The following is a 26,378-nucleotide window of genomic DNA, read 5'->3' as shown; positions in this document are numbered from 1 at the left end:
CGTTGTGTTCATTTTCATATGCATACGTGTACAGGAAAATGAACCTTACATACCTTGTGGCATAGGCCTGCTATAGAAAATGTATGCATGATTCCCTCCTACAGTATAATGCATGTAAGGTTCATTTTCCTGTACACGTAGGCATAGAAATATGAACACAAGAACAACTGTTCTGATGGACTGCGTATCCGTACGTGGCTGAGAGGCGTGACCAGTCTTAAGGAAAATAATGGTTAGGAAGTGCATTGTCAGTTACCCGTTTTTTCACAATCGTTACAGATTTTATATATTAAAATTATACATATACAAGCAGGGGATTTGGTACTTTCCACGAGTGAAAAAAAAATTGATAGGTCATAAACAAGATTTCTTAGTGTCCATGGATGTAATGGATAAATTGTACGAGGTGCCCTATTTTACGGGACTTACGTAGCTCGAATATCACCTTTGCAGATGATGGTAAAATAAGTAAGATGGGAGAGAAAAATGTACATGATAAGTATTTTTTAAATATACATTTTACATTTCTTGCAGTCTATGCAGAATTCCAACAACAGCAGAAACTTTAAAGACTAGATATCAGTTAAAGTTAAAAATACCAAAATATAAATACTTTTTTAAGATGAAATGAAATGTCGTATGGCTTTTAGTGCCGGGATATCCCAGGACGGGTTCGGCTCGCCAGGTGCAGGTCTTTCTATTTGACGGCCGTAGGCGAGCTGCGCGTCGTGATGAGGATGAAATGATGATGAAGAAAACACAAACAACCAGCCCCCGTTCCATTGGAATTAACCAATTGAGGTTAAAATCATCGACCCGGCCGGGAATCGAACCCGGGACCCGCTGAACCGAAGGTCAGTACGCTGACGGTTCATTCAACGAGTCGGACTTTTTCCAGATAATGTTCATAGTTTGGGGTATTTCGACTAGTCTCAAAATAGGTTCCTAGATACTAAGGATACGAATATCGATAGCTTTCTTTAAAAACCTCGCAAGTCCCAATAGGCTTCCTATCCATTATATTCCTTAAGACTGGTCACGCCTCCCAGTCCCATATTTATATGCAGTCCAAAAGAATAATTTTCGTTATGGTCATTTTCCTCTGCCAATCTGTAAAGGAAAATGAACCTTAAATACATTATGCTGTAGGAGTGTGTAAATTCTCCGTGCAATCAACATATCTACAATACAGTACGGTAAGGTCCATTTTCCTTTAGACATTGGCAAAGGAAAATGAACACAGCGAAAATTATTCTGATGGACTGCATACAAATATGACCGGGAGGTGTGACCAGTCTTAAGGAATATAATGGGTGCGAAGAACAGTTGGACATACGAGGTTTTAAAAGAAAGCCATCGATATGCATTTTACTCGATATTGACATATTTATTAAATTATTTTTTCCGCACAGCTACTAAGATATCGTCAAGTCACTTTGAGGCCTAATGTGTGGAAAATAGGATTACAGTACATTTTTAAAACATTCTTTACGCAGTTTTGTTTAATTAACTTGAATAATAATAATAATAATAATAATAATAATAATAATAATAATAATAATAATAATAATAATAATAAGACATCACTCAGCTTTATTTTATTCGTAGATCTTTGTTACTGTCGTCTTCATATATCTTCGTTATTTTACTGAACTTTCGGCAGAACCACTTCATCCGACGTAATCACATTATTTTCATTTCCTGCTTGAATATCTTGTATATTATTTGCCCCATCTCAAACCCCGATAACTTCAGAAACATCTCTTTCATTCATATTAGTCACAGATATATTCAGTTTCCCTCTGAATGCTGCTGTCACAATAGTAATAAGTCATTTCAAATATGTCATAGTAATTGCAAACAATACCTTTTTACGTGCTGGAAAATCTGCCGACATGAAATTGACGTATTTGAGCACCGTCAAATACCACCACACTGAGGGAGGATCGAACCTGCCAAGTTGGGCTCAGTAGGACAGAGCTGTACTGCTTGACCTACTCATCACGCAGATGATAAAATTCTGTAAACGTAATGAAATAGCAACAGGTCGAGCCCAGGAGTCAGAGCACTGGATTGGCGGGTTCAATTCCGGCTCGGTCTGATGGTTCATACAGGTGCTCAAATACACCAGGCTTGTGTCGGTAGATTTATATCATCATTGGCTCGGCGAATATCGCTATGTGATAATATTTTTATGAAATACTGGCCATCATCTGATATATAATGAAGGGCAAGAATTCCTTGAAAATATTCGCACAATATTGAACCTTAAATGTGTGAACTTTACCGGCCAAACTTCTCAGAAAATATATTTCACATAGGGATATTTGCAGGCACAAAGCCGATGTGTTGAGTCTGCAGCCCGAAGGTTGGATAGATCTTCAAAGACTTCATCATCAGCTGTCATAATAGTCCCAGTGACAGCGAAGATGTGAGCTAAGAGAATTAGGAATGAGGTAGTTTCCCGCGATGTCCTCACTTAACCAGTAGGTGCTATCTGCCTGACCCACTGAAATACACACACAATAACCACCCTTATGACCAACACTTCACACCATTTATAGTAGCAACTGACTGTGTAAGGAATGGTCTAACATATATCACACAAAACTGCGAATAAGACAGTACTTTTCTTTTCCATTATTTTTCGCGGTTTTAGTCCCAACCAGAGGTCACAGTGCAATATAAATTCTATGCCTCACCATAAATTGGTCTGACATTTAAACATATTCACGCTCACGTAATGTGAATTGAGGGTCACGACTTCCGGCACCTCAGCGTCTCCGAAAAATCATAGAGTTTCTTAGTGTAATGTAAAAACAATAGTATCCTGATTATTCCTCTTTCGATGACTTACTGCTGAAAGCATTATTCTACGTAACAACTACGTCACCAACCGCAGAATTCTACTCGCTCTTGGTATAAATTCATCAATTTCACCTTAGGAAAATAAGAAACAGTGTGCAAATCTTCGGTTAACTGGTATCGCAACGCAACTGGACGCCCATCAAAATTGCACGCTTGAGTGGAACAAAAAAATACAGTTCTCCCATGTGTCGTATGGTCCTGTTGCTTTGTCCGCCAACACGTAAACAGTTTTCGCTCTAAATTCGAAACATTCCTAGCATACCTCCGCTCCGCTGGTGAGAGCACCTCCAGCCGACGGTGAGCTTCATTTCCCAGCAACAGAAGCGCAGCCAACAAGCTACAGGCAATGCAATAGCTTGGGCTCTGTTCTCTCCTTCGGTGACAGACATGACTTGTGGAGAGAGGAATAGAGGGGTGGGCGGTGATGTGACAGGAAGAATAGTTCCGCGTCTAAACATTGTTCCTGTCTTCCTTCGCCTTTGCACGTACAAAGCCCCATGCCTCGTACCTCTTCAACAATTCCTTAACTCCAAGTTTAGTCTTTGTCCAACATTTCAGTGTGACGTTAGACAACAAAACTGTATGCCTCACTTGCCTCTAGCCTAATGACTTGTGTCTCTGTACCTACAAAACCATTAATCACCAGAATTTTTCCCTCGCTTCTCCACATTAACACAGCTATTTGTTTTGAGGTAAACCACAGGCTTTGTCTCCTCTCTTCCAGGCGGCTATAGTTACAGCGACGGTTGAGACTAAATGGATGTGCTAACAATACTTCAAAACTGCACATGAAACTGGGAATCTAGTCGAAATAGCGTGCAGATGATTCTCTTTACTTAATTCCTTCCTTGATCTCGGTCAGTACACAAATTGTTATTTCGAATGTCCATGTCTGACGTACGTCATAAAGCGGAAAATGGTTGTGAACCAGGACGGAAAATTATTAGAAAGACTGACAGTAAATACAGGTAGTATGAAGAATGCATTATAGTAGCCTTCATCGTCATCATTATTACTGTCATTAGTAAGTGATGTTTTCTAATTTTGTCTCCAAGACGTTGACGACCAAGTTAGTCTATGGATACCCGTTACAGGTGCCAGCAAGGAAGCATTCTGAGCGTTCATTTAAGTCAACAAGGGTGCTTGATTCCTTCGATCCCCACAATTTCCCTAAAAGAATTGTCATTTCTCTTATAATCCGTGCCAAAGTATGATCCGGACTAAAGGAGATGAATAAGTGAAATAAGCTCCTACGAGATATTTATACTGAAGATTCGTAATATATCATGGATATGGGACATTACGACTCTACGGCTTTCCCTCACAACAGCGGCCACATTCTTCTATGATATTCACAGCTAAATGGTTAGCTTGATGGCTTTTGACCTAGAGGCTCCGGGGTTCGATTCCCGGCTTGATCGACGATTTTAACCTTCGTTGGTTAATTCCAAGGGCTCGGGGCCTGGGTATGTGTGCCATCATAGACATTAGAATTCATCATATGTAGGACCCCATCCTCACAGATGCGCACGTCGACTATACGGAGTCAATTCGAAAGACCTGCGCCAGGCCTCTTCGGAGGATATACGTCATTAATATATGCCTGAACAACCACCATCAAATAATCCTAGCCAAAATCAAATTTACAAAGTCTTTGGAATTCCCATCTTTTCTTTTTGGTAGAAATTCATTATAATATTGAATCATTCAGTCAAAGTATACGTCTGGCATTAAAGTATATAACGGCCAATTCTTTGGCTTTACTTAAATATTTTGATCCCTATTTCTCCTTTACTTCTTGGCTTGTTCTGTTATGAAACTTCAGCTACTAAATGAGATTTTACCGATAACCCTTCACTACTTCCTTCGGATAAATAGCTTTGTACGCAACATTTGCGGGAGCTTCTAGTTTCTGTACGGAATTGGCATTCTTTGTTTTCTCTTTTCCGTTCTATATTTTTTGAACCTTTTTCCTCTCTCGCACTGTTTACTGGCTCTCGACAAGTTCCTGCGATGCATGATGGAAAACTGAAATGAAGTTCTGTTTGCTTTCGAGCTCATTAATGGGCTTAAATTTGCTTCTCTTGGCTTAATTACTCATCGTAAAGGCTCTCCCTACCCACCCATAGAGAATTCACTGTTCTCTGAAATACGGAAGACGTTATATTTGCAAAACGTATTGATTCTTACCACTGAATATAAAATAAATACGCAATATTTAATTTCATTCGACGATTCATATTAAGGAATCTATTTGGAAGGAACTAGCATCGATAATCTCTGTTCCGTCTCTGAAATTTTCTTCCATTTTATTTTAAGCTTCAGGTGAGAATTAGTTTATTCTACATTAATTTATCATTTGGAATTCCTGAGTGTGTCAACAATCTTAAACTAATATGATGTTAGTTGGAAGGATGCCTAGGAGGATTGAATGTTAGGTGACAAATAACATATTGAAACAAGTGAACCATTTCAAATACTTTGGATGTATATTTTACCAGCATGGTAGCAGGGTAAGCTAAAACAAATCGACGGCTTACTTCTAAATCCTCGTAAGTCTCAATGCTCTTCCTATCCATTATATTCCTAAGACTGGTCACGCCTTCCAGCCACATATTGATATGCAGCCCATTAGAACAAGGTTCGTTGTGTTCATTTTCCTATGGCTGTGTGTAAAGGAAAATGAACCTTAAATACATTATACCCTAGGAGTGTGCAAATTCTCTTGCAAACAACATCCCCACAATACGGTACGATAAGGTCTAGTTTCCTTTACACCTTCGCACAGGAAAATGAACACTAAGAAAATTATTCTGATGGACTGCATATAAATGTGTGGTTGGTAGGCGTGACCAGTCTTAAGGGATATAATGGGTATGAAGAGCATTGGGACATACGAGGTCTTAGAAGTAAGCCTTCGAAATGTAGGAGTGAGCTCGCAGTTGCGTGCAATGGTATTTTCTGAAATTATAGTACCTAGGCGTCCATTCAAATATATAGCAATTGAAGGGACATCGTCAAGTGTTGTTATGATAATAATAATTATTACTCCATTGTCATTATACTCCATAATTATTCAGAGGTCAACTTAGAAGTATCCGACATGCCTCACAAGACGGCACGTTTCTACATCGTGGCACTCACTAAGTTTTCAGTAAGTGACCCAGCACCTTGCTGAATTTGGGGTAACAATAATTTAGCATCTTAAGGTTGACAGATCCGTCCATATGAAGAGAGAAAATAACTCATATCCTGAATCTTATGCACGGATCGGTGTCTATGAAGGCACGTGTTTCGAGGATATTTTTCAAATCCAAGGATTGTCACAGCATTACCACTAATCCCATCAGGCCCTAATTTCGAGTTCTGTTCCCTTTACGTCAATCGTAAAATAGATAAATAAAATAGCATATGTAAAGTGTAGTTGTGACTTACTGAGCATTATTTTAAGGTTATATTTGTTGACTGAAGTCTACAACAATTTAAATATACTCATCTTTGTAAAAATTCTAATAGTTTTCAATGTAGACCAAGATAGAAAAATTAGGAATTTTTTTTTTTGGCTATTGGCTTTACGTCGCACCGACACAGATAGGTCGTATGGCGACGATGGAACAGTAAAGGGCTAGGACTGGGAAGCAAGCGGCCGTGGCCTTAATTAAGGTACAGCCCCAGCATTTGCCTGGTGTGAAAATGGGAAACCACGGAAAACCATCTTCAGGGCTGCCGACAGTGGGGTTCGAACCCACTATCTCCCGAATACTGGATACTGGCCGCACTTAAGCGACTGCTGCTATCGAGCTCGGTCGTTAGGAAATTTATACGGCATTTTCAGATACAATAGGGCAAACGTAATCGGAAGATAGATGAAAATTATCTGTGCATCAATGGGAAATTAGTATTTCTCCTTTTCGCTTTCATTTACCCAAGTAACACCTTATTGTAAAGATGTGTAAACCTGATAATTTCTTGTCTTTCATAACTTTTTAAGCTGCAGTTTCGCGTTATGACACATAGATATTTTAGACAAATTGGGGGCGCAAACGAAACATTCTCAAACTTTCGGCAAATCAAACAAATTGATCACCTATCCAAATTATTTCGGATATTTGCGCCGATTTATAGTTTTTAGTTTTAGTTTAGTTATTGTTAGTTATTTGTCCTATTTACTTGGCGTCCGTCTACGTAGCGTTACGGTTAGTGTTATTAGCTGCCGTCCTCGGGGGCCCGGGCTCGATTCCCGGTACTGCCAGAAATTTAAGAATGGCAGGAGTGCTGGTATGTGGTTTAAATGGTACATGCAGCCCACCTCCATGGGGGGGGGGGGTGTGCCTGACATGAGCTGTATCACCTCGGGATGAGAACACGAGTTTTACCGGGCGAGTTGGCCGTGCGTGTAGAGGCGCGCGGCTATGAGCTTGCATCCGGGAGATAGTAGGTTCGAATCCCACTATCGGCAGCCCTGAAAATGGATTTCCGTGGTTTCCCATTTTCACACCAGGCAAATGCTGGGGCTGTACCTTAATTAAGGCCACGGCCGCTTCCTTCCAACTCCTAGGCCTTTCCTCTCCCATCGTCGCCATAAGACATATATGTCTCGGTGCGACGTAAAGCCCCTAGCAAAAAAAAAAAAGACACGAGTTTACGTTTTTTAACTTGGCGTCGTAGAAGCTGAGTGAGAACTGTATGTTTTTCCGGGGTCTATGGTAATGCGCATTTAGGTGAACCTAATTGTATCAGTTATATATGCACCAGGTTTTGTTTCTACATACACATGTACACCTCCTCCAAGCCCTTACCATGTGTCAATAGCAACAATATGTACACGTGGCCTAGAAGGTAAATTAACGAACACTGAATGGAATTTGTGCTCAAGAAAATAATTCACATCGATTATCCTTCAGTCATCACGGACACTTGTATGACATGGTCACTATATTAATAATAATAATAATAATAATAATAATAATAATAATAATAATAATAATAATGTTTCCTATACAACCCTCGGCGTTGGTAAGGGAAGAGGTAATTTTGCCAAGTAATTCTGTAAATTCTACGTTGTGGAATTTTTAGTCATTTTGGTTGTTAACTTGTCTTCGTAGAAGCCCAGTGAGAACTGTGAGTTATTCTGGGTCAGTGAATTGAGGTAAAAGAACCAGTTAATTTTCACTCCTCTTCTAGCCAATCGCGCGGGAGCTATCCATCGAAGTAGTGACCAGGCTTAATTTTGCTTAACTTCAGAGATCGCATGGGATCCAGTGTTTGAACATGGCTACGCTGTACCGTTTGTATGTCAATCTGCACAAACAGCGGGGTTTCCAAGAGCCATCTATATTAATGTTTGTGGCTGCTGTCTGGACAACGTTCGGTTTCTTGTGTTATTCAGTATCAACTTGTAACAAGGGCCAGCGATAAAAACCTTTTTTGCGGATTTTTTACGTGTACGTTATGGACGCATTCTAGGACCACCCTGTTTGCCACGCAGGCTCAAATTTCGAGTACAGTACTGCGCTCAGTTGGAATTGTGTTACCACCGTTTGGTAGTATGAGCCACGTCCAAAGGAAACTGAGAGTACCTCTCGCGTGCATAGGACTCAGTACAAACTCAAATAACTTTTGAAAGGCCTTTGATTAAGGAAAATGAGTGCTTAATTGCACAGTAACATACTCGGAGGGATATTTTATGTATGGCATATCAAGACATGGCTCGTTGTAACTGTCAGAATGTGAGTCGACATTTTAAGAAGGGTGGAAATACCGGAGATGTGTCTTTCAAAATGTAAGTAAACTGGTTATGCTGAAGTGCATTTCTGCGTATGAAATTAGCTATTAGCTCAAGTAATAAATCAATATCTACGTTAGTATAATTACGGTAGTATGCAGAATGTCACCGTCTTTTCCTTTCGAGCATGGACAATGAGTAGCATATGGTTTCCATCCTGAAACAATGAGATAATAGAGTGATATCGTCGCAACATACTCAACAGCGAGGCCACGATTTCAATATTTGTCAGTGCGTGAACGATTCAATAAATCGATGGCTTCCTTTTGAAATCTCGTATGTCCCAATGCTCTTCCTGAAATTTATATACCTTAATACTGGTTACACCTCCCAGTCACATATTTATATACAGCCCATCAGAATAAGTTTCGCTGTGTTCATTTTCTGTGCTAATGTCTAAAGGAAAACGAACCTTAAATACATTATAATGTAGGAGTGCGTAAATTCACCACGCAAATAACATCCTACAGTACGGTATGGTACCGTAAATTTTCGTTTAGACATCAACACAGGAAAATGCACACAACAAAAATTATTCCGATGGACTACAAGCGAATTTGCACATTCCTAGGGTATAATGTATTTAAGGTTAATTTTCCTTTACACACAGCCATAGGAAAATGAACACAACTAACCTTGTTCTAAAGGGCTGCATATCAATATGTGGCTGGGGGGCGTGACCAGTCTTAAAATATAACGAGTAGGAAAAGCATTGGGGCGTAAGAGGTTTTAACAGAAAGCCATCGAGATGAAAGTCGTGGCTTTGTGGTTCGAATTTCACGTAAAAGTGGAGAACACGTTCCCAAGATCAAGATGTTAAGAGTCACATTAAATCGACGGCTTACTTCTAAAACCTCGTAAGTCCCAATGATCTTCCTATCAATTATATTCCTTAATACTGGTCACGTCTTCCAGCCACATATTGATATGCAGCCCTTTAGAACAAGGTTCGTTGTGTTCATTTTTCTATGGCTGTGTGTAAAGGAAAATGAACCTTAAATACATTATACCCTAGGAATGTGCAAATTCGCTTGCAAACAATATCCTCACAATACGGTATGATAAGGTCTAGTTTCCTTTACACACTAGCACAGGAAAATGAACACTAAGAACATTATTCTGATGGACTGCATATAAATGTGTGGTTGGTAGGCGTGACCAGTCTTAAGGGATATAATGGGTATGAAGAGCGTTGGGACATACGAGGTCTTAGAAGAAGTCGAAATACAACTTTATTTACGAACTTATGTCTTGTTCGAGGACGTATTTTGTCCTGCAGGGGTGATTTAACGTGCCAGAAGTGAACCACACGAATACGTCATATTTAAACACCCTCAAATGTCACGAACCTCAGTTGTCACTTTCTTTTACTGTGTTTATATGCAATTTTACTACTTTTCAGCTACCGGTTGATTCGTTTCCTTAATCTTCCTTCATTTCATTTTCATGTCTAACATCATTATTTTTAATGTTTCTTCAGATATTCGACTGATATGACCATACTGCTGGAATCTTGATTTAAATTTTCCTCTTGAGTTTGTTTCCTCATTCACTGTACACTTGTGAAAATCCTAATTCAGATCACAGACGTGCCGCAAAGATGCAAAGAAAATTTGTAAATATGATAATATGTGCTCCTATTTGACATAGGCATCGGAAATTGAGGTACTGAAAGGAGACGAATTTAGAAATCATGTCTGTAAATTGATGTTTCTGTGCTAGAGAGAGTGGCTCAGACGGTTGAGGCGCTGGCATCCTGGCCAGGTTCGAGCATGGTTCAGTCCGGTGGTATTTGAAGGTGCTCAAATACGTCACCTCGTGTCTGTAGATTTACTGGCAAGTAAATAATAAATTCTGGCACCTCGGCGTCTCCGAAAACCGTAAAAGTAGTTAGAGGCACATACAGCTAATTTTGGATCCTGACTCACCAAACGACTTCTACCCAGCCAAATATCTGACTCAATTTTGGTACATCATTTAAGTAAGAAGTCGGCCCCGCGGTATAGGAGTAGCGTGCCTGCCTCATACCCGGAGGCCCCATGACGAATTTACGTACCCCAACAGTATTCAGTTTGACAGTTATAACTTTTATAACACGGGTCATGTGAAAAACAATTTCTTTGGAGGGCTACTATGAGGGCAACACACCTGGCTCTTGTATGAACTGAAGAATATGAAATTTAGTAATTAGACCTATATGTAGTTATAAATACGAAAGAAATAAGATTTTAGCCTGGTAAAACGGGACGTACTCATATGATTATAATAGGGTACAGTACAACACCGTGTATAATTGATTAGCGTGCTGGCCTTTACCCCAGAGGGTCCCGGCTTCGATTGCCCGTCGGGTCGGGGACTTCAGCTACCGCTGGTTAATTCCAATGGCTCGGGAGTTTGGTGTGTGTTACATTTTCAGCATTAGAATTCATCATATGTAGGGCCCCATCGTCACAGATGCTCAGGTCACCTATAAGGACTTAAAGGACTTCCATCAGAACTCTTCGGAGTCCGCAAGCAACAGAATGTACGATAAGGCCACAATGAGGATTTATATGAATTGCTATCAATATATCATTCCACTGGACAGTTGAATTATATTTGTCCGTAATTAATTATGTTAACCGAGGATTGACGATCTTGGAGGCATTTTTTGATTCTCAGACAGTTATAGACTAATCGTTGAAAGAAATTTTTTTTGTAATTTAAACTATAAGGTCTATGTACGAACAGTGCAGTGCAGGCCGGAATGATTGTGAGGCTAATTAGCTACATTTACACTGACTGACAGAGCAAATGCAACACCAAGAAGGAGTGGTCAGAACTTTATGCCAATTGCAGGGTAGACTGACGTCACTGAGGTATGCTCATGATGTGAAATGCGCCGCTGTGCTGCGCACGTAGCGAACGATAAATGGGACACGGTGTTGGCGAATGGCCCACTTCGTACCGTGATTTCTCAGCCGACAGTCATTGTAGAACGTGTTGTCGTGTGCCACAGGACACGTGTATAGCTAAGAATGCCAGGCCGCCGTCAGCGGAGGCATTTCCAGCAGACAGACGACTTTACGAGGGGTATGGTGATCGGGCTGAGAAGGGCAGGTTGGTCGCTTCGTCAAATCGCAGCCGATACCCATAGGGATGTGTCCACGGTGCAGCGCCTGTGGCGAAGATGGTTGGCGCAGGGACATGTGGCACGTGCGAGGGGTCCAGGCGCAGCCCGAGTGACGTCAGCACGCGAGGATCGGCGCATCCGCCGCCAACCGGTGGCAGCCCCGCACGCCACGTCAACCGCCATTCTTCAGCATGTGCAAGACACCCTGGCTGTTCCAATATCGACCAGAACAATTTCCCGTCGATTGGTTGAAGGAGGCCTGCACTCCCGGCGTCCGCTCAGAAGACTACCATTCACTCCACAGCATAGACGTGCACGCCTGGCATGGTGCCGGGCTAGAGCGACTTGGATGAGGGAATGGCGGAACGTCGTGTTCTCCGATGAGTCACGCTTCTGTTCTGTCAGTGATAGTCACCGCAGACGAGTGTGGCGTCGGCGTGGAGAAAGGTCAAATCCGGCAGTAACTGTGGAGCGCCCTACCGCTAGACAACGCGGCATCATGGTTTGGGGCGCTATTGCGTATGATTCCACGTCACCTCTAGTGCGTATCCAAGGCACGTTAAATGCCCACCGCTACGTGCAGCATGTGCTGCGGCCGGTGGCACTCCCGTACCTTCAGGGGCTGCCCAAAGCTCTGTTTCAGCAGGATAATGCCCGCCCACACACTGCTCGCATCTCCCAACAGGCTCTACGAGGTGTACAGATGCTTCCGTGGCCAGCGTACTCTCCGGATCTCTCACCAATCGAACACGTGTGGGATCTCATTGGACGCCGTTTGCAAACTCTGCCCCAGCCTCGTACGGACGACCAACTGTGGCAAATGGTTGACAGAGAATGGAGAACCATCCCTCAGGACACCATCCGCACTCTTATTGACTCTGTACCTCGACGTGTTTCTGCGTGCATCGCCGCTCGCGGTGGTCCTACATCCTACTGAGTCGCTGCCGTGCGCATTGTGTAACCTGCATATCGGTTTGAAATAAACATCAATTATTCATCCGTGCCGTCTCTGTTTTTCCCCCAAACTTTCATCCCTTTCTAACCACTCCTCCTTGGTGTTGCATTGTCACTGTCAGTCAGTGTATTTTCCCAACTTGTTGGCTTGCATTTTTTTCTCTACAGCGTCACAAATTCAAGCTTGTTTTAGGATGCTGAAAGGAGTGCACTTCTCTTAGGGATCAGCAACATTATTTTAAGCATTTACTCGTTGTGGCGGTTAACATGAATATAACGATTGTCTACCGAATGCATCAGTGTTGGAGATTATGGGTTCTTAGATGGCTCAACAGACCAATTACAGAACTATAAATTCTACCGCATTGATGATGAATGAAATCTACCAAGGCCCTTTGTTGTAGTTCTTTTGTCACGGGAATATCACTTAGGATAGAAACTGAATCACCTTAGGAATCTGGTTTCTCCCCCGTTTCATATGAAGGTGAATGTCGAGATGATACATATCGTCGTTGCCGAGACAAAACCTCCTATGTGATAATATTTTTGTACCGGGCGAGTTGGCCGTGCGCGTAGAGGCGCGCGGCTGTGAGCTTGCATCCGGGAGATATTAGGTTCGAGCCCCACTATCGGCAGCCCTGAAGATGGTTTTCCGTGGTTTCCCACTTTCCCACCAGGCAAATGCTGGGGCTGTACCTTAATTAAGGCCACGGCCGCTTCCTTCCAACTCCTAGGCCTTTCCTATCCCATCGTCGCCATAAGACCTATCTGTGTCGGTGCGACGTAAAGCCCCTAGCAAAAAAAAAATATATTTTTGGAGATATACTGACCCGCACCACATACATTACGTAGAGCGAGAATGCCTTGACAATATTCACACAATATTGTACGGGCCAAAGCTGTAAGCTAAAATATTTAACATGGGACGATATGAAGTATATCGTCGCTTCACCGGTAAAAGGTTGTAATCCACAAAGCTCTTCCTATCGATTATTCTCCTTAAGACTGGTCACGCCTCCCTGCCACATATGGTTATGCAATCCATCAGAACAAATTTTGTTGTGTTCATTTTCCTATGCCCATGTGTAAAGGAAAATTAACCTTACTGTACCGTACTATACGAATGTATGCTTGCATTACGCATTTACGCACTCCTATTGTATAATGCATGTTAGGTTCATTTTCGGTTACTCGTCGGCATAGGAAAGCGAACACAACGGACATTGTTCTGATGGACTGCATATCCATATGTGGTTGGGAGGCGTGACCAGTCTTAAGGAGAATAATGGATAGGAAGAGCTTTGTGGATTACAACCTTTTACCGGTGAAGCGACGATATTGTGATGTGCAACTAGCAAATATCAACCGTAACTTCTAACGAACACTGAAGGAAATACAACAAACGACTAAGTTATCAGGTAGACTGCACTCTCAGTAACAAAACGAGACTCCAGACAACGATACCGTTGCCCCCCGTGAGTGAACCAGCAATATCCCCTACTCTGCATGGGGATATATAATGAATAGTGACTATTATACACAACGATAAGGTGGACATAAACACTGTAATGAGCAACATAATATAATTGCTCTGGGTTGAATACTCCATTACTCTGATCAGGGCGTAAATAAAATGTATACTAATAACGGATTGCCATTTTCTAATGGACTGCACCGATGCCATTGGGACATACAGACTTGTAGGAAGAATATTTATGAGGAACATAACGCAAGAGGTTCGTGAATGGGATCTTCAAGAAGTTGTTGATGGTCGTTCGAGAACCTTTACTTGGCTGGATGCCAAGAAATGAGCTGCAGCCAACTATTGGAAAGTCGAGTTCAATATCTGATTGCTTTAGATTCTTTTCATTACTTTTCTACTTACTCTACTGAACGCAATTATAATGAAAGAAGATCTACGGAAATACGATTTGGTTTAAGCAAATTTAAACCTTAAAGAGAGTTGAATTTTATGACGCTATTTTATCGCAAGGTATTCATTGAATATATTGATAGTATTTAGACACCGCGTCTATTTCCTGTGGGATAACAAGAAGGAGGTAAAGTTAACCGTCATCCTTTCGTTCATTCTTCGTATAAGCCAGAATTAAATCCCACTTATTAAGTAAATACACTGGGTCGTAAATTTTTGTATCATAATGTTCATAATTAAGACACAGGAACAGCAGTAAAGTGCCTTAAAACTGTTCTGGGTAGAGAAAGAACCCCTCTCAAGATTTCTATGGAGTGTCAATATGGACAGAAGCTGAACCCCTTAATTTTGTTCCCATGCTAAGACATGGTCTGTGACTTACCATGAAGTGTTCCGTTGACTTGTAATGAAAATTTAGAACCTTGTAAGAAGTATTTTCCGTCCGATCCGTTGAAGAATAAAACATCAAACACCTGCCCAATGTGGCGATCATCTTATATTAGCAATGGAAAAACAGTAGAAACATCCGGAACGAAGATTTAATCCGTCAGATACTGCAATGTAATGGAACGCTAATTTCTGATTATATTGTGTCAATGGTTTGAGATAATGTCACAGAACAGCACGGTCAAGTAAACTCACTAATTAGGAATATTGTGATTGCATCTGATGGATGGTCACGATCAATTTACTGTGAAATCCTATACATGGAGATCTACCCTTTGACATTTCTGACCGCAGAAACTGAGTGACGTTACACATCAGGGGAAAGTGAAGATAACCACTGGAGTTATTTGGGCTTATCTACAACGAAGCAACGACCGACAAAGAAAATTCATCTCGTTGTGATTTCATCACAATAACGACGTGCTTTTTCATGTAGTGCTGTTCTACCTTTTTAAATTAATTACAAGAATTTATTCCATCGCACTTTTCAACGAAACAAGCATGAAGCAAGCATAGACAGTCATAGTAACCCATATAAAAAGTGTGATTTACAATCACGCATGGTGAATAGGTTCAACTGTTAGACAGTCTATTGAATTTGTCTAAAGATGAATGTAGTAGAGATATATACAAGTGAAATGACAGCTGTGTGCTTTATCCGCTCAGCTCCCGTTGTTTTTCTTATCTTGTAAAAATCTTTATTGGTACGACACTAAAATACAGTTTGGGGGCTAATGTATATTGCTTGATATATTTAACACATAATGTTACCAGGAAAATTATTCATTATATCTTCGTCAACTTTTTTCGTAGAATTCTTCCATGCATAAATCTGCTTTAGCGGAAAGTATGAATTTTTGTTTCTAAAATGTATGAAGTGTTTCTTCTACGGAAAAAGGATATGGTGTTTTGTAACACTCTATATATAAAATAAGAGGGCTGTTTGTACATTGCTCAGAATAAAAAAAGGAATACTATTTCATTATTGGTTATGTCCAAACTGAGAAGGAAATGCAACTTAAAATTTTTCGTCATTCTATCTATATATATAAAACTAGCAGGATACCCGTGCTTCGCTACGGTATTATATTGAAATTTATAATTGAATACTTAACGTTTTATATATAATCCGCCGAAATTCGCGATCTGACTCGTTTTCTGAAGGAATCCGTCAAAATTCGCGACCTGAGACGTTTTCTGAGAGATCACGACGAAGTTCCTCCCATTTTTCAATCTATATTTCCAGCAATCGATTCGTACTTCCCGGGCTAGTTCCAAGTATTTCACCCGGTCAGTTGGGTCCCTAAATCTTTACAATATTTTCCTATAAGTATTTTTAATATGGATGAAATCCTTGAGGAGATCCGGCGTGGTGTCGTCTTGGGTGCCTTGGTCGTACTAAACCCGCGGCCGGACTGCATTCGTAGTCATTACCCGGCCAGGACCCGTTTTCAGCGCGGTCCGCACATTTTTACGAGGGTCCAGATTATTATTATTATTATTAATATTAGTGGTAGTAGTAGTAGTAGTAGTAGTAGTATATTTATTATTATTGATGTTCTGGACCCCATAGCAAGGTGCAAGAACGCAACTTGGCGGTAAATTACATGTGCTGCCATTGTCATTGCTGACAATGTGACCAGCACCATTGTCGCACGTAGGCAAGTGCGCGAGATTTCTGGCGATACGATTGACATAATTCCGTGCATTATAGACCTTATTATAGAGGTGAACAATTGGACGGTCAATCTCATTCCTAACGTTTATTTCAAATATGTTTTAATTTTTATGTATATGCCAGGAGAATCTACTGTAATCTAAGAACGTTCCCCAAAGGGAAAGATGTATCTTGAAAACGAACCCAGGAAAGATTTAAAATGATCGGTTTATGTTCAGAATAAGTACCCTGAAAATTAACAGCCTGTTTCCAGTCATTCGAAAGGGTCAGGAATGGAATGATTAAAGCCCCATCTAGCGGCGAGAATAAGAATTGTACCGGCTGCCTTAGCCTGTCGCACTCCTCTGGAGCAATGATTAATGAATGACAAATGAAATGAAATTACATTGGAGAGTGTTGCTGGAATGATGACATCGAAAACCGGAGTACACGGAGAAAAAACCAGTCCCGCCGCGGCATTGTCCAGCACAAAAACTCTCGCATGGAGTGACCGGGATTTGAACCACGGAACCCAGCGGTTAGAGGCCGGCGCGCTGCCGTCTGAGCCACGGAGGCTCCTTGTAAGTACAGTACATTATGAAAAGTAAAATCAATTGGTCTCAGCTCCTTTATAACGCCACCGCCGTTAAGTTGATTTAACCCCCCCCCCCCAAAGGAAGGCGTCTTTTCTTTATGTTCAAAGGAGATTCCAAATTTCAATGTTCACGTGTGTTACCTTCAGTTTTGAGATATGTCCTCATAATAAAATTAACTTTTTTCACTTCCTTTAACACTCCCCCCCCCCCCGTTTAAAGGTAAAATTCCCGGCAAAAGTTCTTGTTTCTTTAAAGTATCCTCTAAATACCAATTATCACGACTCTAACATCTTCAGTTTTTGAGATATGTGTCCTCATGAAAGGAATTCAACTAGTATTTCACTCCTGCCACCCTCCCCCCAAGGTGATTTACCCCACACCAAAACGCATTTCTTTTTGTTTTTAAAGGAGATCCAAATTCCAATTTTCACGTCTGTCACCGTTCTTCCCTGCTGTGACAGACGTCTGTGACTGTCGGTTCCCACATCCAAAACAAGACTGACGCTCGCTCGCTGGGCGCGTCTCCTTTTATAGTCTTCAAAGGAGCGCGTGTAGCTGGGCGAGTACTGCCCGTGAGGGAGCGTCAGCCAAGTTCTGGCTTGTCGGAACCCACAGCCACGAGAGGCGTATGCCTCTCCGTGCTGTTTTATTCACAATTCTTATATACATAGGTAACAAACAAGAATACATATACAGGAGGGGTCCACGACCCGTTTTCAAAGTGTACATAGCCACTGTGGAGTCCAGGAACACACGTAACTCTTGACACATAAAGTTTTTAGAGATAATGTAGTCGAGGACGGCGTTGACTGCGTAGAGGGCTGCGGCTGTCTCGGCTACATTAATCCTTGTTGGTATCTGGAAGGGTTGAGCCCAAGCTGTATTCAGCTGAGGCGAAAAGTATGCAATACTTTGGGGAGTTGCGTCCGCATAGAGGTCAATCACATGTTGTACCTGAGCTACCGAGCGCACTGTAGCTAATGTTTGCGGTTTGAAGAGCTGCTTGGGCCAGTACCATTCCCGGGACAAGATGTGTCTTATCGGGAACAAGGGCCAGCCCATCACGTAACATATCCACGCTAAGTATCCTGCTACACGGGCGAGGTCGTCGTGCTGGATTCTAGGTAGCAACTGAAGATAGGCTGTCACTCGGCGTTGAACGTCCTGCGTCAAGGAGAGTGTCTGAAGATCCGTGTTGATTTGCACTCCGAGGAAGACTAAGGTTGTTGTCGGCAGAAGAATGGACTTGTTATGGTTTATGGTGATACCCAAGACCCATTCTAGGTACATCACTATATCTTGCACATGTATCTCGTGGCCATAAATAAGCCAGTCATCCAAGTAGCAAATTGTATGAACATTGAACTGTGCTTCCAAGATTTCTGACACTGCAATTGCCCAGCGTTGCATGATCGAAGGGGCTAATGTGTGCCCCATTGGTAGCCGGGTCATTGCGAAGGATTTCCCGCGGTAATATACTCCATAAAACCGGCGGTGTTGAGGTTGTAGCGGGATTTGGTAGAATCCTGATTTGAGGTCGATTTTGATCATTTTAGAAAAGGGGGGAATTTGCGCGAGCACCCGTGCAGGGCTGTGCAGGGAAAACTTGGGAGTCTGATAGTGTAGTGTCCATCGCGACAGATCATGTATGATCCGTGCGGTTTGGTCTGGTTTAGAGACCAGAAATAAAGAGTGAGCATTAGTAATATGATGCTCTTGGAGAATGCCTTTGGCCACTAAATCCTGTATGACCTCATCCATAAGTGGTGATGGTTTCGTTGGTATAAACACTGTAGGGGCACTAGTAGGTTTGGGAAGGCTGGCGCCTTCTCGCATTAAAGTCTCTGCAAACCGGCCTTTTTCCGAGTCCATATATGGGACGGGAAGAGCCGCCGGGACTGCCACTGTACGGTATGTGGTTGGGCGTCTATGTGCTGGCTGAAATTCTGGAAGAGGCGGTAGCTGTGCTCCCACGGGGTCCGGAACACGTCGGGGTGGCCGCCAGAAGCTGGGGTCATTTTGGTAATCCCAATCGTCGTCGTCGTCGTCCCAGAAGTCGTCTTGCTCTGGCTGATCAGTGGAGTGAGACTGATCTATCTCAGCGTCGGGCTGAGTACCGTCCTGCGGGGTACGGTCGGCACCTTCAAAGTCCGCGATGTCCCAAGGGCTGGAGTCGCGGGGTATATCCCAATCGTGGCGAATGATAGGTGCTTGGACAGGATGTTGCTGGTAGTTCTGTGGAGTGTCTTCATCCGTTGGGTCGAATGTAGACCAAAGTTCTCGTAAGGTGGTCCCAAGCGAATACTGCGGGCAGGTGAAGGTGCCTTCGAGGGGACGTGTAGGACCGTCACCCTCCGAGATATCAGTATCCTAATTAAGAGAATCCAACCCCAATCCAGTCACTTTTACCCCCACCACCCCTACCAAAGTGTATTTTCCGAAAACGAAAAGTACACGTTTCTTTATTTTAATAGAGATAAAATTACCATATTTCACTTGTGTAACATTTTACGTTTTCGTGATATACTGTAGAAATTCTCATTTTAAAATTTCACCCGCTTTTTTGTTCCCCTTAAGTGGAGTTTCCAAAAGCAAATCACCTATGTTCCTTTACTTTTGCAGGAGATTCCAAATCCCAATGTGTAAGTCTGTAACATTTTACGTTTCTGAAATATACTGTAGATATAATCTTTCTAAAAATTCACAACTTTTTTCACTCCTGTTTAACCCCCATTAATTGGATTCTCGAAAAGCAAAAAAAATGTGTGTTTCTTTATTTTTAAAATAGATCCCAAATACCAATTTTTAGGTGTGAAATATCTTCAGTTTCTGAGATATAAGCATCCTCATTAAAGGCATTCAACCCCTTATTTACACTTTTTCACCCCTCCTATTGGGATTTAGAGAAAACAAAAAATACGTGTTCCTTTATTTTTAAAGGAGATTGTAAATACCAATTTTTATATCCGTTAACTTTTAAAGTTTTGAGCTATAGATGCATTCATTTTAAATATTCACCCCCCCTTTAACTGGATTTTCAAGAAACAAAAACTACATATTTCTTTATTTTTAAAAGAGATCCCAAATACCATTTTTCAGGTCTATAATACCTTCAGATTCTGACATATATGTATCCTCATTAAAGGCATTCAACCCGTTTTTCACCCCTTTCCACCCCTCCTATTGGGATTTTCCGAAAACAAAAATACGCGTTTCTTTATTTTTAAAGGAGATTCTAAATACCAATTTTTACATCTGTAACCTTTTAAAGTATTGAGATCTAGACTCACTTACTTTAACAATCCACCCCCCTTTTCACTCTCCCATTAATTGGATTTTCCACAAACAAACAAATATGTGTTTCATTTTTTTAAAGGAGATCCCTAATACCAATTTTCAGGTCTGTAATATCTTCAGTTTCTGAGATATAAGTATCCTCATTAAAGTCATTCAATCCATTTTGCACCCTTTTTCACCCCCTCCTATTGGGATTCTCCTAAAACAAAAAATATACGCGTTTCCTTATTTTTAAAGGAGATTCTAAAGACCAATTTTTACTTCAGTAAACTTTTAATGTTTTGAGATATAGATACACTCATTTTAAAATTTCACCCCCCTTTTCATCCTCTTAGCTACGGAATAGCAGAAAATCCTCCCATAGCGAGCACCTACATTGTGCTATTAAAGTGCCCTCAAAATTAAATTTCATTATGTCCAGTAGTTTTGGCTCGGCGATGATGAATCAGTCAGTCAGTCAGTCAGGGCATGTTCCTTCATATATATAGACTAGCAAGATACCCGTGCTTCGCTACGGTATTATACTGAAATTTATAATTGAATGAATTGAAATTCGCGATCGGACTCGTTTTCTATTATTTTACGGCACGTTTCCTCCCATTTTTCAATCTTCCTTTCCAGCAATCGATTTCGTACTTCCCGGGCTAGGCTCAGGCATTCCTCCCGGTCAGTTGGGTCCGTAAATCTTTGCCATCCTTTCCTATAATCATTTTTAATATGGATAAAATCCTTCAGGAGATCCGGCGTGGTGTCATATTGGGTGCCTTGGCGGCACTGAACCCGCGGCCGGACTGCATTCTTAGTCATTACCCGTCCAGGAGCCGTTTCCAGCGCGGTCCGCACATTTGACGACGGTCCGGAACATTATTATTATTATTATTATTATTATTATTATTATTATGTATTGCTGGAATGGCTGATGACAGGGAAAACCGGAATATCCGGAGAAAAACCTATTCCGCCTCCCTTTTGTCCAGCACGAATGTCACATGGAGTGACCAGGATTTGAACCACGGAGCCCAACTGTGAGAGGCCGGCGTGCTGCCGCCTGAGCAACGGAGGATCCTTATAAGTACATTAATAACAGTAAAATCAATTGGTCTCACCTCCTTCGACACCCCACCGCCGTTAAGTTTATTTACCGCCAACCCCCCCCCCCAAAAAAAATAATTAAAAGAAGGCTTGTTTCTTTATGTTTAAGGGAGATTCCAAACACCAATGTTCACGTCTATTACCTTCAGTTTTGAGATATAAGTATCCCCATAAAAATAATTCACTTTTTTACTTCATTTCACACTACTACCCCTCCCCCCCCCCCAAGTGAATTTTCCCGCAAAAATACTTGTTTCTTTAATAGTACAGGATCTTCTAAATACCAATTATCACGACTCTAACTTCTTCAGTTTTTTTTATTTTGGTGTCCTCATGAAAGGAATTCAACTCCTTTACACTCCCGCCCTCCAAGATGGTTTCCCCCCAAAACGCGTTTTTCTTTGTTTTTAAAGGAGATCCAAATACGAATTTTCACGTCTGTAAGAACTTTAGTTTTTATTAGATGTTTGTATTCTCATACAATTAAGTCAATTAATTTTTCAATTCTTTTACCCCCCCCCCCACTTCATTGTATTTTCTGAGAATACGTGTTTCTTTACTTTTAAAGCAGATTGCAAATATCAAATTTCACGTCTGTAACATCTTCATTTTTGAGATATCAGTAGCCTAATTAAAATAATTCAACACCATTTTCAGTCACTTTTACCCCCCTCCACCCAAGTGGTATTTCCGAAAACTAAAAATCACGTTTCTTTATGTTTAATAGAGATAAAAAAATACCATTTTTCACTTCTGTAACATGTTAAGTTTTTTAAGATATACTGTAAAAATTTTCATTTTAAAATTTCACCCCTTTTGAGTTCCCCTTATGTGGAGTTTCCAAAAACAAATCACCTATGTTTCTTTACATTTACAGGAGATTCCAAACACCCACCTTTTACGTCTGTAACATTTTACGTTTCCAAGATATTCTGTAGATATAGTCTTTCAAAAAATTCACCCCAATTTGTCACTCCTGTTTAACCGCCATTAATTGGATTTTCCAAAAACTAAAAAATACGTGTTTCTTTATTTTTAAAGGAGATCCCATATACAAATTTTCAGTTCTGTAATATCTTTCGTTTCTGAGATATATGTATCCTTTTTAAAGGCATTCAACCCATTTTCACCATTTACCCCTCCTATTTGGATTTACAGGAAACAAAAAATACGTGTTCCTTTATTTTAGAGGAGATTCTAACTACCAATTTTTACATCTGTAAATTTTAAAGTTTTAAGATGTAGACAAACTCATTTTAAACATTTTACCCCCCTTTTCACCCACCCCCCCAATATTCGGATTTTTCAAGAACGAAAAAATACGTGTTTCTTTACTTTTAAAGTAGATCCCAAATACCAATTTTTAGGTCTGTAATATCTTCAGGTTCTGAAATATAAGTAGACTCATGAAAGGCATTCGACCCCTTTTTCAACCTTTTTCACCCTTCCTATTAGGATTTTCCGAAAACAAAATATACGTGTTTCTTTATTTTTAAAGGAGATTCTAAATACCAATTTTCACATCTATAACCTTTAACAGTTTTGAGATATAGATACACACATTTTAAAATATTACACCCTTTTCACCCCCCCCCTTAATTGGATTTTCCAGAAACAAAAAACTACGTGTTTCTTTATTTTTAAAGGAGATCCCAAACACTAATTTTCAGGTCTGTAATATCTTCAGTTTCTGAGATATAAGTAGCCTCATTAAAGGCATTAACCCCTTTTTCACCCCTTTTCACTCCCCCTATTGCGATTTTCCGAAAACAAAAAAATACGTATTTCTTTATTTTTAATGAAGATTCTAAATACCAAGTTTTACATCTGCACACTTTAAAAGTTTGGAGATATAGATTCACTCATTTAAAAAATTCACCCCCTTTTCACCCTCCGATTAATTGGATTTTCCAAAAACAAAAATATACGTGTTTCTTTATTTTTTAAAGAGATCAGATGTACCAATTTTCAGGTCTGTAATATCTTCAGTTTCTGAGATATAAGTACCGGTATCCTGATTAAAGGCATTCAACCCATTTTTCCCCATTTTCACCCTTTTTCACCCGTCCTGTTGGGATTTTCTGAAAACAAAAAAATACGTGTTTCCTTATTTTTAAAGAAGATTCTAAATACCAATTTTTACATCTGTACACTTTTAAAGTTTTGAGATATAGGTACACTCATTTTAAAATTTCACCCCCCCTTTTCACCCCCTTAACGACGGAATATCCAAAAATCCTCTCTTAGCGAGCACCTACATCTTAATATGAATGTATCCACAAAATTTCATTCCTTTATGTCCAGTAGTTTTGGCTCGGCGATGATGAATCAGTCAGTCAGGACAAGTTATTTTATATATATATAGATAAACGGGTTTTCTCTACATTGCTCAGAATTTGAAAATAATGGTACTTCAGTATCGGCCATGTCAACAGTAACAAGGAAATGCACTTTTTTCTTTTCCGTAATTTCTGTCTGTCTGTCTGTCTGTCTGTCTGTCTGTCTGTCTGTCTGTCTGTCTGTCTGTCTGTCTGTCTGTCTGTCTGTCTGTCTGTCTATCGGTGTGTCTGTATGTATGTACATGCATCACGAGGAAACGGCTGAATATAAATGATTAAAAATCGGAATGTAAAGTCGGGGGATGAACCCCTACAATATATGATATAAATAATTTTATTCACGCGGAGTGAAGTGGTAGTGTAGGGCGTAATAGAATTGAATGGAAATCGGCATATGGAATCAGGGAATAAGAAACTACAGTCTAAGCTATAAACAATTTTATTCGCCCTGGATAAAACTGTAGTTTAGGGGAAGGCGCTTAAAATGTAATGTTTAAGTATCTATGTTATTGGTCCTATCGAAAAGGACTACACAACGCACGTTATAGAGAATACAACTTCCGATCATTTATGTTAATTCAGTTTTACCGTACCGACTATGATAAGAGTGGTATTTCAGAGTCGTAAGGGAACTAAATGTGAAGGCCTACAATATCGAAAGCACATAGCATTGATCAACAATAACATTATTGACCACTGTTTGTTGTGATGTTCTTTGTCTCTTATGCTGCCACTCAACTCCGATGGATGGGATTACTGCTGCGTACCAAGTTTAACAGCCTAATTGAATATTGGCGGAAATTAGCTGGGGAGTTAAAAATATTTCTTCTTTAGCGTGCCATTCCTCCGGTTCATAAATTTTCTGATACAGGTGGTACGGAGCACACTGTTTCATCATAGTATTCCAGCTATTCGATCCCTACTATGACGCGCTGTTTTGAATGAGCAATGCGCACACTTCAGGTAGAGGCTCACTTAGTAGGAGTAGCAGTATTACCTGGTCTAGAATTACATCTAAAGCCTATTCCTAATTATGGCGCCAGAATTCACAAAATACCTCAAAATTCAACTCTGAAAAGAGCCGTTTCTTAAGAAAAGCTTCTTTCTCTTCACTTTTATTAAATTCTACATTCATTTCATTCCAAATTATCAGTGAAGAGGGGGGTTTACCTCTGGCTTGGAGAAACAATTTGCCTTGAAATCAGATTTTTTCCGCTGCCAGTGAAGTTAATTCAGATTTTCTTACTCAACGGGTACTTCTAGGAAATAGGTTAGTTAAAGGGCATAGATTTTGCCCTGGGACCCTCCACTATTCGACCCCTTCCCCGCCGAAAAATACGAGTAATGTTCACCGATTACGGCTGTCTGCAGCTTGGTCATTCCAGCTCTGGAACTTTGGACTGTTAGATCGGCAGCGTAGTACTGTTCGTTAAAAGTGAGAAAATGCGTGGTTCTTCGTTTGAGCGAGTATTTCATATGAAAGCATTGCTTTTAATCGCGCCGTTCCTACTGACGTCATTGTAATGACCTATGTTCATTTCAGTTTGGAAAACCATTAAGACTGTCTTTCTGAGGATATAAAAAGGCAGGTGGAAAGTGAGTGTCCGGCATTATAATAAAATCTCTCCCAACCAGAACGTGACTGATGGTAGGCAAGCGGGCCTACCATTACAATGAAAATTCCTTAACCCAGTCTTCATATGTGAAAAGACGTTTGGTGAATTCTCCGTCGCGTTTCTAGGGTAACGTTAAGAGCTATGCGATTTAATACAATCCTGCTCACAACGTGTATACTACCTAACCTAGAATTCTGTATAAAACGTACATCAGCTAGTCTGTTTATATGTATGTACTTGCATTACAAGAACAAGGCCGAACAGAATTGAATGAAAATCGGTATGCGAAGTTAGAGAATAACGCGCTACACTTTAGGCTATACATTATTTTATTTACGCGGAGTGAAATGGTAATTGAAGGGAAGGGCTAAAATTTAAATCTCAAATATCTATGTTATTAGTGGTCCCAACGCAAAAAACTACATAAGAAAAATTATACGGAATACAATTTCCAATCATTTATGTCTTATACAGTTTTACCGTATCGACTATGATAACAGAATTCATGAATTCAGAATATTTTTGCTTAGTCTGTTTCAATGCTGAGTATCGCTAACATTGTTCGATCGTGTTAACTGGCGATCATGTTACTTTTGACGTGACTGCCGTAAGATAAAACCGCATGCTCATCAGCCCACACCGACAAGAACAATTGTGAGAAAGATGATTATCACAATGAGAA

The sequence above is a fragment of the Anabrus simplex genome, chromosome 2, assembly GCF_040414725.1.
Source record: "Anabrus simplex isolate iqAnaSimp1 chromosome 2, ASM4041472v1, whole genome shotgun sequence".
Taxonomy (NCBI): Eukaryota; Metazoa; Arthropoda; class Insecta; order Orthoptera; family Tettigoniidae; genus Anabrus; species Anabrus simplex.
Note: the sequence above shows the minus strand (reverse complement) of the source record.